At 39.9% G+C, this 14,650-nt stretch overlaps 1 long non-coding RNA gene across 1 annotated transcript in view; it reads right to left on the reverse strand.

The window, feature by feature from the left end:
* Window positions 1–14,650, reverse strand: part of LOC128643726 (uncharacterized) — a 35,399-nt gene that overhangs the window by 9,102 nt on the left and 11,647 nt on the right. Inside the window, exon 2 of the long non-coding RNA XR_008399872.1 lies at window positions 8,290–8,454. This is a non-coding gene — a long non-coding RNA (uncharacterized LOC128643726). The remainder of the gene's footprint in view (window positions 1–8,289; window positions 8,455–14,650) is intronic.

A 14,650-nucleotide genomic window follows, 5' to 3' on the forward strand; every position in this document is an offset into this window, starting at 1 on the left:
TCCAGTCTGGTCTGCTGAATGGCATCCCCCTGGACAGATGTGGCCGAGAAAGCCACCATAGAAGAGAATTTCTGGTCTCTTGATCCAGATTCAGAGAAGGGGATAAGTCTGAGTAATCCCCATTCCACTGACTTAGCATGCACAGTTGCAGTGGTCTGAGGTGTAAGCGTGCAAAGGGTACTATGTCCATTGCCGCTACCATTAAGCCGATTACCTCCATGCATTGAGCCACTGACGGGTGTTGAATGGAATGAAGGGTGCGGCAAGCACTTTGAAGTCTTGTTAGCCTGTCCTCTGTCAGGTAAATCTTCATTTCTACAGAATCTATAAGAGTCCCCAGGAAGGGAACTCTTGTGAGTGGAACGAGTGAACTTTTCTTTTCGTTCACCTTCCATCCATGTGACCTTAGAAATGCCAGCACTAACTCTGTATGAGACTTGGCAGTTTGAAAGCTTGAAGCTTGTATCAGAATGTCGTCTAGGTATGGAGCTACCGAGATTCCCCGCGGTCTTAGTACCGCCAGAAGAGCACCCAGAACCTTTGTGAAGATTCTTGGAGCTGTAGCCAATCCGAATGGAAGAGCCACAAACTGGTAATGCCTGTCTAGGAAGGCAAACCTTAGGTACCGATAATGATCTTTGTGAATCGGTATGTGAAGGTAAGCATCTTTTAAATCTACAGTGGTCATGTACTGACCTTCTTGGATCATAGGTAAAATTGTCCGAATAGTCTCCATCTTGAACGATGGAACTCTTAGGAATTTGTTTAGGATCTTTAAGTCCAGGATTGGTCTGAAAGTTCCCTCTTTTTTGGGAACCACAAACAGATTTGAGTAAAACCCCTGTCCCTGTTCTGATCGTGGAACTGGATGGATTACTCCCATTAACAAGAGCTCTTGTACGCAGCGTAGAAACGCCTCTTTCTTTGTCTGGATTGTTGACAATCTTGACAGATGAAATCTCTCTCTTGGAGGAGAGTATTTGAAGTCCAGAAGGTATCCCTGAGATATTATCTCTAGCGCCCAGGGATCCTGAACATCTCTTGCCCAAGCCTGGGCGAAGAGAGAAAGTCTGCCCCCCACTAGATCCGATCCCGGATCGGGGGCCCTCAATTCATGCTGTTTTAGGGGCAGCAGCAGGTTTCCTAGTCTGCTTGCCCTTGTTCCAGGACTGGTTAGGTTTCCAGCCTTGTCTGTAGCGAGCAACAGCTCCTTCCTGTTTTGGTGCAGAGGAAGTTGATGCTGCTCCTGCTTTGAAATTACGAAAGGAACGAAAATTAGACTGTCTAGTCTTGGCTTTGGCTTTGTCCTGAGGCAGGGCATGGCCTTTACCTCCTGTAATGTCAGCGATAATCTCTTTCAACCCGGGCCCGAATAAGGTCTGCCCTTTGAAAGGTATATTAAGCAATTTAGACTTAGAAGTAACATCAGCTGACCAGGATTTTAGCCACAGCGCCCTGCGTGCCTGAATGGCGAATCCTGAATTCTTCGCCGTAAGTTTAGTAAGATGTACTACGGCCTCCGAAATGAATGAATTAGCTAGTTTAAGGACTCTAAGCCTGTCCGTAATGTCGTCCAGAGTAGCTGAACCAATGTTCTCTTCCAGAGACTCAATCCAGAATGCCGTTGCAGCCGTGATCGGCGCAATGCATGCAAGGGGTTGCAATATAAAACCTTGTTGAACAAACATTTTCTTAAGGTAACCCTCTAACTTTTTATCCATTGGATCTGAAAAAACACAGCTATCCTCCACCGGGATAGTGGTACGCTTAGCTAAGGTAGAAACTGCTCCCTCCACCTTAGGGACCGTTTGCCATAAGTCCCTTGTGGTGGCGTCTATTGGAAACATTTTTCTAAATATCGGAGGGGGTGAGAACGGCACACCGGGTCTATCCCACTCCTTAGTAACAATTTCAGTAAGTCTCTTAGGTATAGGAAAAACCTCAGTACTCGTCGGTACCGCAAAATATTTATCCAACCTACACATTTTCTCTGGTATTGCAACTGTGTTACAATCATTCAGAGCCGCTAACACCTCCCCTATTAATACACGGAGGTTTTCCAGTTTAAATTTAAAATTTGAAATATCTGAATCCAGTCTTTTTGGATCAGAACCGTCACCCACAGAATGAAGTTCTCCGTCCTCATGTTCTGCCACCTGTGACGCAGTGTCTGACATGGCCCTAATATTATCAGCGCACTCTGTTCTCACCCCAGAGTGATCACGCTTACCTCTTAGTTCTGGTAATTTAGCCAAAACCTCAGTCATAACAGTAGCCATATCCTGTAATGTGATTTGTAATGGCCGCCCAGATGTACTCGGCGCTACAATATCACGCACCTCCCTCTGAGCGGGAGATGTAGGTACTGACACGTGAGGCGAGTTAGTCGGCATAACTCTCCCCTCGTTGTTTGGTGAAATTTGTTCAATTTGTACAGATTGATTTTTATTTAAAGTAGCATCAATACAGTTAGTACATAAATTTCTATTGGGCTCCACTTTGGCATTGCAACAAATGACACAGGTATCATCCTCTGAATCAGACATGTTTAACACACTAGCAAATAAACTTGCAACTTGGAAATACAATTCAATTAGAATAATATTAAAACGTACTGTGCCTTTAAGAAGCACAGAAGATCTATGACAGTTGAAATTAATAAATTGAAACAGTTATAGCCTCAATCCTTGTAAACAACACAACTTTAGCAAAGGTTTAATCCCATTAGCAAAGATAACAAATTCTGAAAGCAGGAAACAAATTACAGAATAAACGTTTTTTATCTCAGTCAAACTATAATTCTCACAGCTCTGCTGAGAGAAATTACCTCCCTCAAAATAAGTTTTGAAGACCCCTGAGCTCTGTAGAGATGAACCGGATCATGCAGGGAATACAATGAGTTGCTGACTGAAATATTTGATGCATAGTAAAAGCGCCAAAAAACGGCCCCTCCCCCTCACACACAGCAGTGAGGGAGAACAGAAACTGTCAGAAAACAGATTAAGCAACTGCCAAGTGGAAAAATAGTGCCCAAACATTTATTCACTCAGTACCTCAGCAAATGAAAACGATTTTACATTCCAGCAAAAACGTTAAACATAATCTCTAGTTATTAAACAGCTTTATGTATTTCTTACAGTGTAATTCTAGTGAAGTACCATTCCCCAGAATACTGAAGTGTAAAGTATACATACATGACATTATATCGGTATGGCAGGATTTTCTCATCAATTCCATTGTCAGAAAATAAAAACTGCTACATACCTCTATGCAGATTCATCTGCCCGCTGTCCCCTGATCTGAAGTTTACCTCTCCTCAGATGGCCGAGAAACAGCAATATGATCTTAACTACTCCGGCTAAAATCATAACAAAAACTCTGGTAGATTCTTCTTCAAACTCTGCCAGAGAGATAATAACACACTCCGGTGCTATTTTAAAATAACAAACTTTTGATTGAAGATATAAAACTAAGTATAATCACCATAGTCCTCTCACACATCCTATCTAGTCGTTGGGTGCAAGAGAATGACTGGGAGTGACGTAGAGGGGAGGAGCTATATGCAGCTCTGCTGGGTGAATCCTCTTGCACTTCCTGTTGGGGAGGAGTAATATCCCAGAAGTAATGATGACCCGTGGACTGATCACACTTAACAGAAAAAATACAATTTTAGCAAAGGATTACCCCCATTAGTAATGGATAACTAACCCTTTAATAGCAGAAAAAAAATGTACAGAATATAACGTTTTTTATCACAGTCAAAGTACAATCTCAAAGGTCTGCTGTGAGTGATTACCTCCCTCAAAATAACTTTTGAAGACCCTTGAGCTCTGTAGAGACGAACCGGATCATGCAGGGAAGAAAAACAGACTTGTGACTTAATTTCTGATGCGTAGTAAAAGCGCCAAATTAAGCCCCTCCCCCTCACACATAACAGTGAGGGAGATCAGTAAACTGTCTTAAATTAAATAAAATGCCCGCCAAGTGGATAAATGCCCAAAACTATTTTTCACCCAGTACCTCAGAACATTAAACGATTTAACATGCCAGCAAAACGTTTAACATCAAATAAATGAATTGTCATAGAAAGCCTGCTGCTAGTCGTTCTCACTGCAAAATAGGCTAAAGTTTTATGCATACAGTATTATTCCAGTGAAGTGCCATTCCCCAGAATACTGAAGTGAAAATATACATACATGACAGCCTGATACCAGTTGCTACTACTGCATTTAAGGCTGAACTTACATTATATAGGTATTGGCAGTATTTTCTAGTCAATTCCATTCCTCAGAAAATAATATGCTGCTACATACCTCTTTGCAGGTGAACCTGCCCGCTGTCCCCTGATCTGAAGTTTACCTCACTCCTCAGATGGCCGAGAACAGCAACATGATCTTAACTACTCCGGTTAAAATCATACAGAAACTCAGGTAGATTCTTCATCAAATTCTCCCTGAGAAGGAACAACACACTCCGGTGCTGTTTTAAAATAACAAACTTTTGATTGAAGTTATAAAAACTAAGTATAATCACCACAGTCCTCTCACACATCCTATCTATTAGTTGGGTGCAAGAGAATGACTGGGTGTGACGTAGAGGGGAGGAGCTATATAGCAGCTCTGCTTGGGTGATCCTCTTGCACTTCCTGTTGGGGAGGAGTTAATATCCCAGAAGTAATGATGACCCGTGGACTGACCACACTTAACAGGAGAAAACAGAGTGGCGCCAACATGTGTACATCAGTAGATCATGAAAAGGAATACCACATAAGTAAGCACAGGGTACTCACATTTACGAAGAGCACACCAATGTGCTTGTGGACACAGGGTGGTTATCACAGCTAAACAGCTAACTGTTCCTCAGCACGGGAACCAGAAGATGTCTTACAGGCAAACCGACAGTCCGTCTGTTAAGGTAGGGAAATGCTCAAGGTAGAAAGTTCAGGCAGCAGTATCATATAAAATATTTATTGTAAAAAAACAACAACAAAGATAAAAGATACCATAAAACTATTCTACTCCAATGAGCAATTTAAAAGCATGTATCAATCTTGCAACGCATTTCTCGGCTCTAAGGCCGTTTCATCAGGCATAACTAAACTTTTAATATCACTGACTTATATAGCCAAACACTACCAAACATTGTAAAAACCTCCCACATGTGGGAGTAGAGTACGGATCAATCCCTGCCCTCATAAGAGTTAGTGTGTATTCAACACCTGTTCATTCATGTTAATAGATTCAAACGGATAGTCTATTTAAAAATCACATTGAACAAAAGATCTATACATGTAATGTGTTGCCACTACCTATGTGAGTCTACCACTAATGAACAATCATATAAACATAAACATAAGTGAGTGGTAATAATGAGTTTAACATGTGAGGCTATGCTACATTGTAACGCTACATTAGTATAATGTATATGATTACAATACACTGTGACATAGCTACTAGCAAACGTGGATCTGTCAGGAAACAATAATACAGACCACTGGGGCAAATGGATACCAAATAATAACAAAATAAAAATACATGTATACTATACACTTATAAATCCTCAAGAAAAGAACTAAATACTTGGAAAAGTAAGCGTCACATAAAAAGAAATGATAACGATATCTAGGGTAATAATATATCAAAAAGATAAATATATATATATATATATATATATATATATATATATATATATATATATATATATATATGTGTAGAAACATGTCCAATTTACTGCCCCTATTGTGCATGTTATACTCTTCCTATTGTAAAAATACCAGTGACTGCTATCTACATACTGGCCTCTTTAGCCCCATATGGACAAATATCTCCTAAATAAATATTTATATACAGAAATATATATATGAAAAAGTGAGATTACACTATCTCATTCTTGTTATCACATTAGGTGCAATGCCGCAAGCTTGAAATCTCACTTTTCCATATATATATTTCTATATATATTATGTATATACATATTTATTTAGGAGATATTTGTCCATATGGGGCTAAAGAGGCAAGTTTGCTAGTAGCTATGTCACAGTGTAGTGTAATCATATACATTATACTAGTGTAGCGTTACAATGTAGCATAACCTCACATGTTAAACTCATTATTACCACTCACTTATGTTTATCTTTATATTATTGTTCATTAGTGGTAGATTCACATAGGTAGTGGCAACACATTACATGTATAGATTTTTTGTTCGATGCGATTTTTAAATAGACTATCCATTTGAATCTATTAACATGAACGAACAAGGTCCGTACTCTACTCCCACATGTGGGAGGTTTTTACAATGTTTGGTAGTGTTTGGCTATATAAGTCAGTGATATTAAAAGTTTAGTTATACCTGATGAAACGGCCTTAGAGCCGAGAAACGCATTGCAAGATTGATACATGCTTTTAAATTGCTCGTTGGAGTAGAGTAGTTTTATGGTATCTTTTATCTTTGTTGTTGGATTTTTACAATAAATATTTTATATGATACTGCTGCCTGAACTTTCTACCTTGAGAATTTCCCTACCTTAACAGACGGACTATCGGTTTGCCTGTAAAACATCTTCTGGTTCCAGTGCCGAGGAACAGTTAGCTGGTTAGGTGTGATAACCATCCTGTGTCCACAAGCACATTGGTGTGATCTTCGTAAATGTGAGTACCCTGTGCTTACTTATGTAATATTCCTTTTCATGATCTACTGATGTATACATGTTGGCGCCTCTCTGTTTTTTGGATTACAGAAAAGCAAACAGCATAGCCCTCTAGAATATAAAGAGAGCAAAAGCATAACGGAAGTGGGTAAAATAACTAAAATATTTGGCACCAAAAATGACGCACAACACAAATAGAAATTAATTTTTTTTGGCGACTTGTAATCTAGCCTATACATGGAATTAAATTTAAATTTAATGCCCCTTTATAAAAAAAAGTGTGGATTGGCCACAACCTAAATGTCAAATTTAAAGGGACAGTAAACACCAGAATTTTTGTTGTTTAAAAAGGTAGATAATCCCTTTATTACCCATTCCCCAGTTTTGCATAACCAACACTGTTATAGAAATACACTTTTTACCTCTGTGATTACCTTATATATATGCCTCTGTAAACTGCCCCCTTATTTCAGTTCTTTTGACAGACTTGCATTTTTAGCCAATCAGTGCTGACTCCTAGGAGCTTCACGTGCCTGAGCTCAATGTTATCTATATGAAACACATGAACTAACACCCTCTAGTGGTGAAAAACTGTCAAAATGCTTTCAAATTAGAGGAGGCCTTCAAGGTCTAAGAAATTAGCATATAAACCTCCTAGGTTTAGCTTTCAACTAAGAATACCAAAAGAACAAAGCAAAATTGGTAATTAAAGTAAATTGGAAAGTTGTTTAAAATTACACGCCCTATTTAAATCATGAAAGTTTTTTTTTTTTTTACTTGACTGTCCCTTTAAGAACGATAGAGTAATTTTGATTAAAAAATATATATGATTGTGCTGCAGTGGAATAAATATGGCTTTCATATCACAATTTTTTCATACTTCTTTTAATTATTAAAGCAAACAATTAAATGCATAGCTAACAGTTTGGCCTTTTATTAAAAAAGAGGGCAACGCAATGATTCTCTGTAAAATTTTGACATGGGGTCTGATAGTGCAGAATTCACAGGGGCAGAACAGAACTCGGACAGGAAGCAGGATGTGGGGCGGTTGGGAGTTATGATCATTGCGGTATACAAATTCTAAATGCATTAAAATACAAAATAGAAGATGCAAAGCCTAAATGTAATACAACTGTAAGGACAAAATCTGAAGTCTAAAATAATTTAAAATAAAAAGCAAAAACTGTAAATGTAACAAAACATTCATATCTTGCAGTTCTGTATTGTGCTGTGCACCTAGAAATGCATAGAAAACCAACTAGAGAGATGTAGCAAAAATTTGCATTTCTAGAGTCTCATAAGGGATCATTTACATAATTTTACCAAAGCAGAGAGCTATAGACAACTGGCCCTTAGTCATGGTGACAGTATTGTGAGTCACATCACAACTGATTCCCACCTTTAATACTTATGAGGTTGTAACACTAACTGGAATCCTTCTGGCAAATGGATTTTACCAATGCTTTTTATATTATGCTGAACTAGATGTCATTATAAATAACGTTCTTCTACAGTTTGGCTTCATAAATATTATTAGTAATTATTATTAGTAGTGATAATAACAATAATATTAATAATGAAATCAATAGTAACAATAATACATCATTATATATACTATATGTATTTATATAAAATCTTACAATTAACATATGTGGAGCTCCCACTGCTGTACAGTAATTTCTTAATTTTTCTTTTATATTGCTCTTCCGCTTCAAGTATAACCCTGTGGCGTTCACACTGGTACAAACAATTCTTTAGGATTGTGCTGCAGTTTCTGCTATTCATGTCTTTATCTCTCAGGCACCCTTTAAAATAAACATACAGGTACATTAGAAAATCAATATGGACACTAATTACATTTATGTATATCTGTAACCTTTGATTATGTATATAATGTGACAAAAAGCAACATTTCTATATTTGTGACCAATCATCTCCCCACTTGGCTAAGGAGAAGAATTGTATAAGTCAATAGTTTGCAAGAGGTGGTCTTCCCTTCCCACTTCTCTTTGAATTAAATTTCACAAAAAGCCAAACTGCCCAATTTCTCAAGGATCAACACATGATCCATTATTCTTTTGTTATAGGTTTCATACCCACATGCAGAGGGTAAACTCTTCATAAACAAGTGTTTTTGACACCCCTCCCTGGGTGCACACCATAATGCTGTGCACGCCTTTGATTTAGATAGAGCATACAATTTTTAATAACGTTCCAATTTACATCTAATACTGAATTTGCTTTGTACTTGTGGTATCTTTTGTTGAAGGAGAAGCAATGCACTACTCGGAGCTAGCTGAACACATCAGGTTAAAGGGACAGTCTAGTCCAAAATAAACTTTCATGATTCAGATAGGGGATGTCATTTTAAACAACTTTCCAATTTACTTTTATCACCAATTTTGCATTGTTCTCTTGGTATTCTTAGTTGATAGCTAAACCTAGGTAGGCTCATATGATTATGTCTTAGACCTTGAAGGCCGCCTCTTATCTGAATTAATTTTGACAATTTTTCACCACTAGAGGGCATTAGTGTATGTGTGTCATATAGATAACATTGAGGTCACACACTTGGGGGCCTATTTAACAAAGGTCTGTCGGACCTGATCCGACAGTGCGGCTCAGGTCCGACAGACCTCCCTGAATGCAGAGAGCAATACGCTCTCCGTATTCAACGCCGCCCCCTGCAGATTCACGGCCATTCGGCCGTCAGCAGGGGGGTATCAATCAACCCGATCGTATTCGATTGGGTTGAATTGCGGCAATGTCTGTTCGCCTGCTCAGAGCAGGTGGACAGGTTATGAAGCAGCGGTCTTTAGACTGCTGCTTTATAACTGGTGTTTCTGGCGAGTTTGAAGGCTCACCAGAAACACGGGGCTTCAAGCTCCATACGGAGCTTGATAGATATGCCCCTTGGAGTTACCTACGAGGTAGCACTGATTGGCTAAAATACAAGTCTGTCAAAAGAACTGAAATAAGGGGGAAGTTTGCAGAGGCTTAGATACAAGGTAATCACATAGGTAAAAAGTGTACTAATGGAACCATGTTGGTTATGCAAAACTAGGGAATAGGTAATAAAGGGATTATCTTTATCTATCTTTTTAAACAATAAAAATTCTGGTGTAGACTGTCCCTTTAAGCCAATGACAACAGGCATATATGTGCAGCCACCAATCAGCAGCTAGTTCCCTTTAAGCACTTTCTTTCCATCACTCTCATTAGAAGCCATTTCACTAATAGGATAAGCCTTGACTTCACTGAACAAAGAAAGGTAGATTTCAGTAGCTTTAAACAACAACCCTTAATTCTTGTGTTACCGGTCAGTTTGGTGGAAAATGGCCCTCCTGTTTGTTAGTGTAAGGATATATTTTTAATCTGCACGAAATTCATGTTTAACCGCTTGGCAACCGAGGACGTGTCAGGCACGTCCTACAAAGGGAGTCAGTTATGGACCAAGGATGTGCCTGACACGTCCTCGGGTAATCTGAGCGCTGGAAGCAATCGAGATCGCTTCCAGCCGCTCAAACAGTATTGCAGCGATGCCTTGATGTTGAGGCATCCTGCAATACTGTTCCTGACTACCTGGCTCCGTTTTGATCACTTCCACATAGCGTTCACTTCCGGTTTCACGCTACGTGGAGCCCAGCAGTCAGGAAGAGCCATCGGGCAGGGTTCTGATGCTCTGTAAGTGTGCTAAGTGCTTTGGTGGGTCGAGGCACTTAGTAAAATAACAATCTAAAAAAAATATTTTTTATTTTATTTTTATAAAATATCCCAATATAGCCCCCATATATCCCCTCTCCCCCATGTGACTTCAAATATGGTGATGCCCAGTGCATCATGGGGCTTCTGGGGGTGTCCCTAGCCCGTCTCATCATAGGGTCAGGCTAGGGTCATACAATCTGAGCTTACCTCTATAATTTAATTTTTAATAATAAAATATCCTATTTGTCTGATCATGTCAATATTTGTAAATATTGACTCTGACCAGTGTGGATCTCCCTCCCTCTCCTCACTTGCGTTTTTGTGGGAGAGAGAGAGAGATCTGTGTTTAGGAGAGAGAGATTTATTTAATATATTTGTTAAAAATTGTGAGACCCAAAGGTTCTTTTCAGAGCCATTAACCCCTAGCATGCCAGTGATCACTATAAATCACTGGCAGTAGCACAGCAGCATTTTTTTGCTCTCTGTTCATTTTTAAGGGATTCATTTTCTTTTAGTAATTTTTTGTGAGACCCAAAGGCTCTTTTCAGAGCCATTTAGCTAGTTTCAATTTATTTTTGTAAACAATTGTGAGACCCAAAAGCACTTTTCAGAGCCATTAACCCCTAGCTTGCCAGTGATCACTATAAATTACTGGCAGTAGCACAGCAGCACTTTTTTTGCTCTCTGTTCATTTTTTTAGCTGTTAATTATTATTTTTTTATTTTTTTTGAGACCCAAAGGCTATTTTCAGAGCCATTTAGTTAATTTAAATTTTGTGTTGATTTTTTTTTTTAGTATTTTTTTTTCTCTGTGACAGATAAAAATATATCATGTCACAGAGAACATATAGTGCTGAGGAGGCGTATGCCATCCTTGCATCAGAGTCAGGTGCCTCTATGTCTGACTCAGACCCCAATTTTGACCCTGCCATATGCTCAGATACATCATTAGATACAGTCTCAACTGATAGTGATGTATCTGTGGTTGCTAGACCCTTGCCAGAAGGAGACGTGTTGCTCCAGCTGCCATTGCTGCTGAAGAGTGGGTAACGCCTCATCACCAGAGGCCAGATATCCCCCCCTTCACTGCAAATCCTGGCATCAATGTGGATGTTGCAGGATTTAGCCCCCAACAGTTTATGGAGGTGATTCTGGGCGATGATGTATTGGGGAACATTGTCGCCCAAACTAATTTATATGCCCATCAGTTCCGTGCTGCAAAGCCTGACACTTTTTTGGCAAAGCAGCAATGGGCCCCCATCGATGTGGCAGAATTTAAAAAACTCCGGGCATTGACTATGCTGATGGGCATCATAAAGAAACCCTCCATCCGTTCCTACTGGAGTAGTAGCCCCATTTGCTCTACCTCCATTTTGTCCCAGAGTATGTTGAGGAAGAGGTATGAAATTATTCTACATTTCATGCACTTCAACGACAACAGCCTGTGCCCCCCTAGTGAGCATCCCCAGTTTGACAGGCTGTATAAAATTTGCCCCCTGATTACCCACTATACTGCCAGGTTTGCAGAGGCTTATACACCTGGAAGGAATATATGCGTGGATGAATCCCTGATGAAGTATAAGGGAAGGCTGGGATTCAAGCAGTATATTCCTTCCAAGCGCTCCAGGTATGGAGTAAAGGTGTATAAGCTCTGTGAGAGCGAGACTGGGTATTCTCAGGCCTTCCGGGTGTATGAGGGAAAGGATATCCATTTTGGCCCTCCAGGCTGCCCAGAACATATGGGAACCACTGGCAAGATTGTCTGGGACCTGATTTTACCCCTGATGAACAAAGGGAACCACTTGAATGTAGACAATTTTTATACAAGTGTCCTTTTGTTCAAGCTACTGTATTGTTTTGATACAGTAGCTTGCGGTACAATTCCCAGGACAACTTGCACACACCCGGCTAGGGGGGAGACCTCAGCTCTGCGCCAAGAGGAGCTGTTGGCAGTTATGTACAGAGACAAGAAGGATGTATACCTTCTTAGCACCATCCACACATAGAGGACTGTGGAGGTCTCTATACGTGGCAGAGCTGAGAGCACAATTAAGCCAGTGTGCATCAAGGCTTATAACCGTCATATGGGGGGGGGGGGGTTATCTAACAGAGCAACTGCTGCTACAGCCCTACCTAATTATGAGGAAGACAATGGCCTGGTACAAAAAGGTTGCAATTTACTTAATGCAGATTGCAACCCACAACGCTTTTTTGTTCTTCAAAAAAGCAAACCCCGAAATGAAACTTACTATTTTACAGTTTCAGCTCCAGATCATTTCAGGGATTTTGTACCAAGATGCACCTGCTCCCCGGGCGGTGATGGGAGAGAGCAGAGTTGGGGCTACCCATTTTATTTTCAAAATCCCCCTACTGGGGCGAAGCAGTCTGTACCACGAGGGGGCAGAGAAAGGACACCACATTTTACTGTCCTGACTGCCCTGGACAGCCTGGACTCTGCATTGGGGACTGCTTTAAGCAGTATCACACACTGGTAATTTATTTATTTATTTTTTTACATTTGCCGTTGTGTTTTTTGTTTGGGGGGGGGGGTTGGTTACGTTTACTGTTACTGATTTTTTTTTTTTTTACTTTTACTGTGCCAGATTTTTAAATTTCACTGTTCTATTTTTTATAAGTTCTAAAATTGGTGCTATATTTTACCAAAACCCTTTACTGTCAATCTATGCATGGAGGTATGGGTGTACTCAGGGAGTCTTGCAGAAAACATCCTGGAGTGTTTTCTTGCAATAACTTACAACAGGCTCTCCTAAATCATAGTAAAAAAAAGCAATGCGTGTATAAAAATGAAAATTGAAAAATTACCACCATACACTTTCTCCAATTTTTTGACTAAAACGCTTGCATCAAAGGCATCAAAGCACTCCATATACAATACCGTGGGGTGTCAACATTTAAAATATATACACTTTCATGGCAATAAATAAAACTGGGGTATGCATTAGGCTCCAAACTAAATATAGGCCTATCAGAAAAAATGCTCTCACTTTCAACTCAAATTACAAGTCATACAATTGTAAATGAACCTTCCAAAAATCCTGGCAAAACCTATGCATGGGGGGCATGGGTGTAATCAGGGGGTCTTGCAGAAAACAACCTGAAGTGTTTTCTTGCAATAACTTACAACAGGATCTCCTAAATCATAGTCAAAAAGCAATGTGTGTGTAAAAAGGAACATTGAAAAATTACCACCAAACACTTTCTCCAATCTTTTTGGCTAAAACGGTTGCATCAAAGGACTCCATATACAATACCTTGGGGTGTCAACGTTTCAAATATATACACTTTCATGGCAATAAATAAAACTGGGGTATGCAATAGGCCCCAAACTAAAGATAGGCCTATCAGAAGAAATATTCTCACTTTCAACTCAAATTACAAGTCATACAATTGTAACTAAACCTTCCCAAAATTCTGGCAAACCTATGCATGGGGGGCATGGGTGTAATCAGGAAGTCTTGCAGAAAACAACCTGGAGTGTTTTATTGCAATAACTTATAGCAATCTTTCCTAAATCATAGTCAAAAAGCAATATGTGTGTAAAAATAAAAATTGGGGGGCGGAGCCAACTTCCGAAGCAGCAGGACATGTCTAAGTGAAGCTCCTGATCTCAAACTTGTTTTATTACATGTATTAATATAACTATTCAGCCATTTACACCTATTCAGTGGAAGATATCTATAGCTTCATTACAGCAAGATTCCAGAGTTAATTTCCCACCGCAATCCTGACCTATGCTCTTTGGAAAGCAACGCGGCCCTGCATCTGTCTAGAAATTTGCGCTACATTCAGTCTTCAGTCTACCGCGTGTCTGGGACTACTGCATATATCCCCGTCTGATGACGATCGGGAACTGTTCATACATCAAAGCGACATTACAATGAAACCTTTGCCTGTCAACATGGATGAGAATGTTCTCAAGCGCAACTCCAGCCCTATTGTGACTCCCGACATCAAGAAGCATAAAAGGGACCCTACTAAAACTCTGGTCCTGGTTTTACCCTATCTAAAGAATATGGCCAACCCTGCTTACCGGAATCTCTCTCCTCTGAACACCAACAAGGTGGATGACAGTGGGTACTACTATGTGTCTGCAACTCAGGGAAATATGTATGTAGACAGAGTCCTGGCTGCTCTTAGCAGGCAGGGACATCACAAGGAGCACAGTAACCCAGCTAGTGCCCACCTACTCCTATGACTTGGAGTGGGATAGATAGCTGTTCATCAGCGGTGACGGTTCCCCTATGCACAACGGGACCTATCTGGATACATCTGACAC

The sequence above is a fragment of the Bombina bombina genome, unplaced genomic scaffold (assembly GCF_027579735.1).
Source record: "Bombina bombina isolate aBomBom1 unplaced genomic scaffold, aBomBom1.pri scaffold_1047, whole genome shotgun sequence".
Taxonomy (NCBI): domain Eukaryota; kingdom Metazoa; phylum Chordata; class Amphibia; order Anura; family Bombinatoridae; genus Bombina; species Bombina bombina.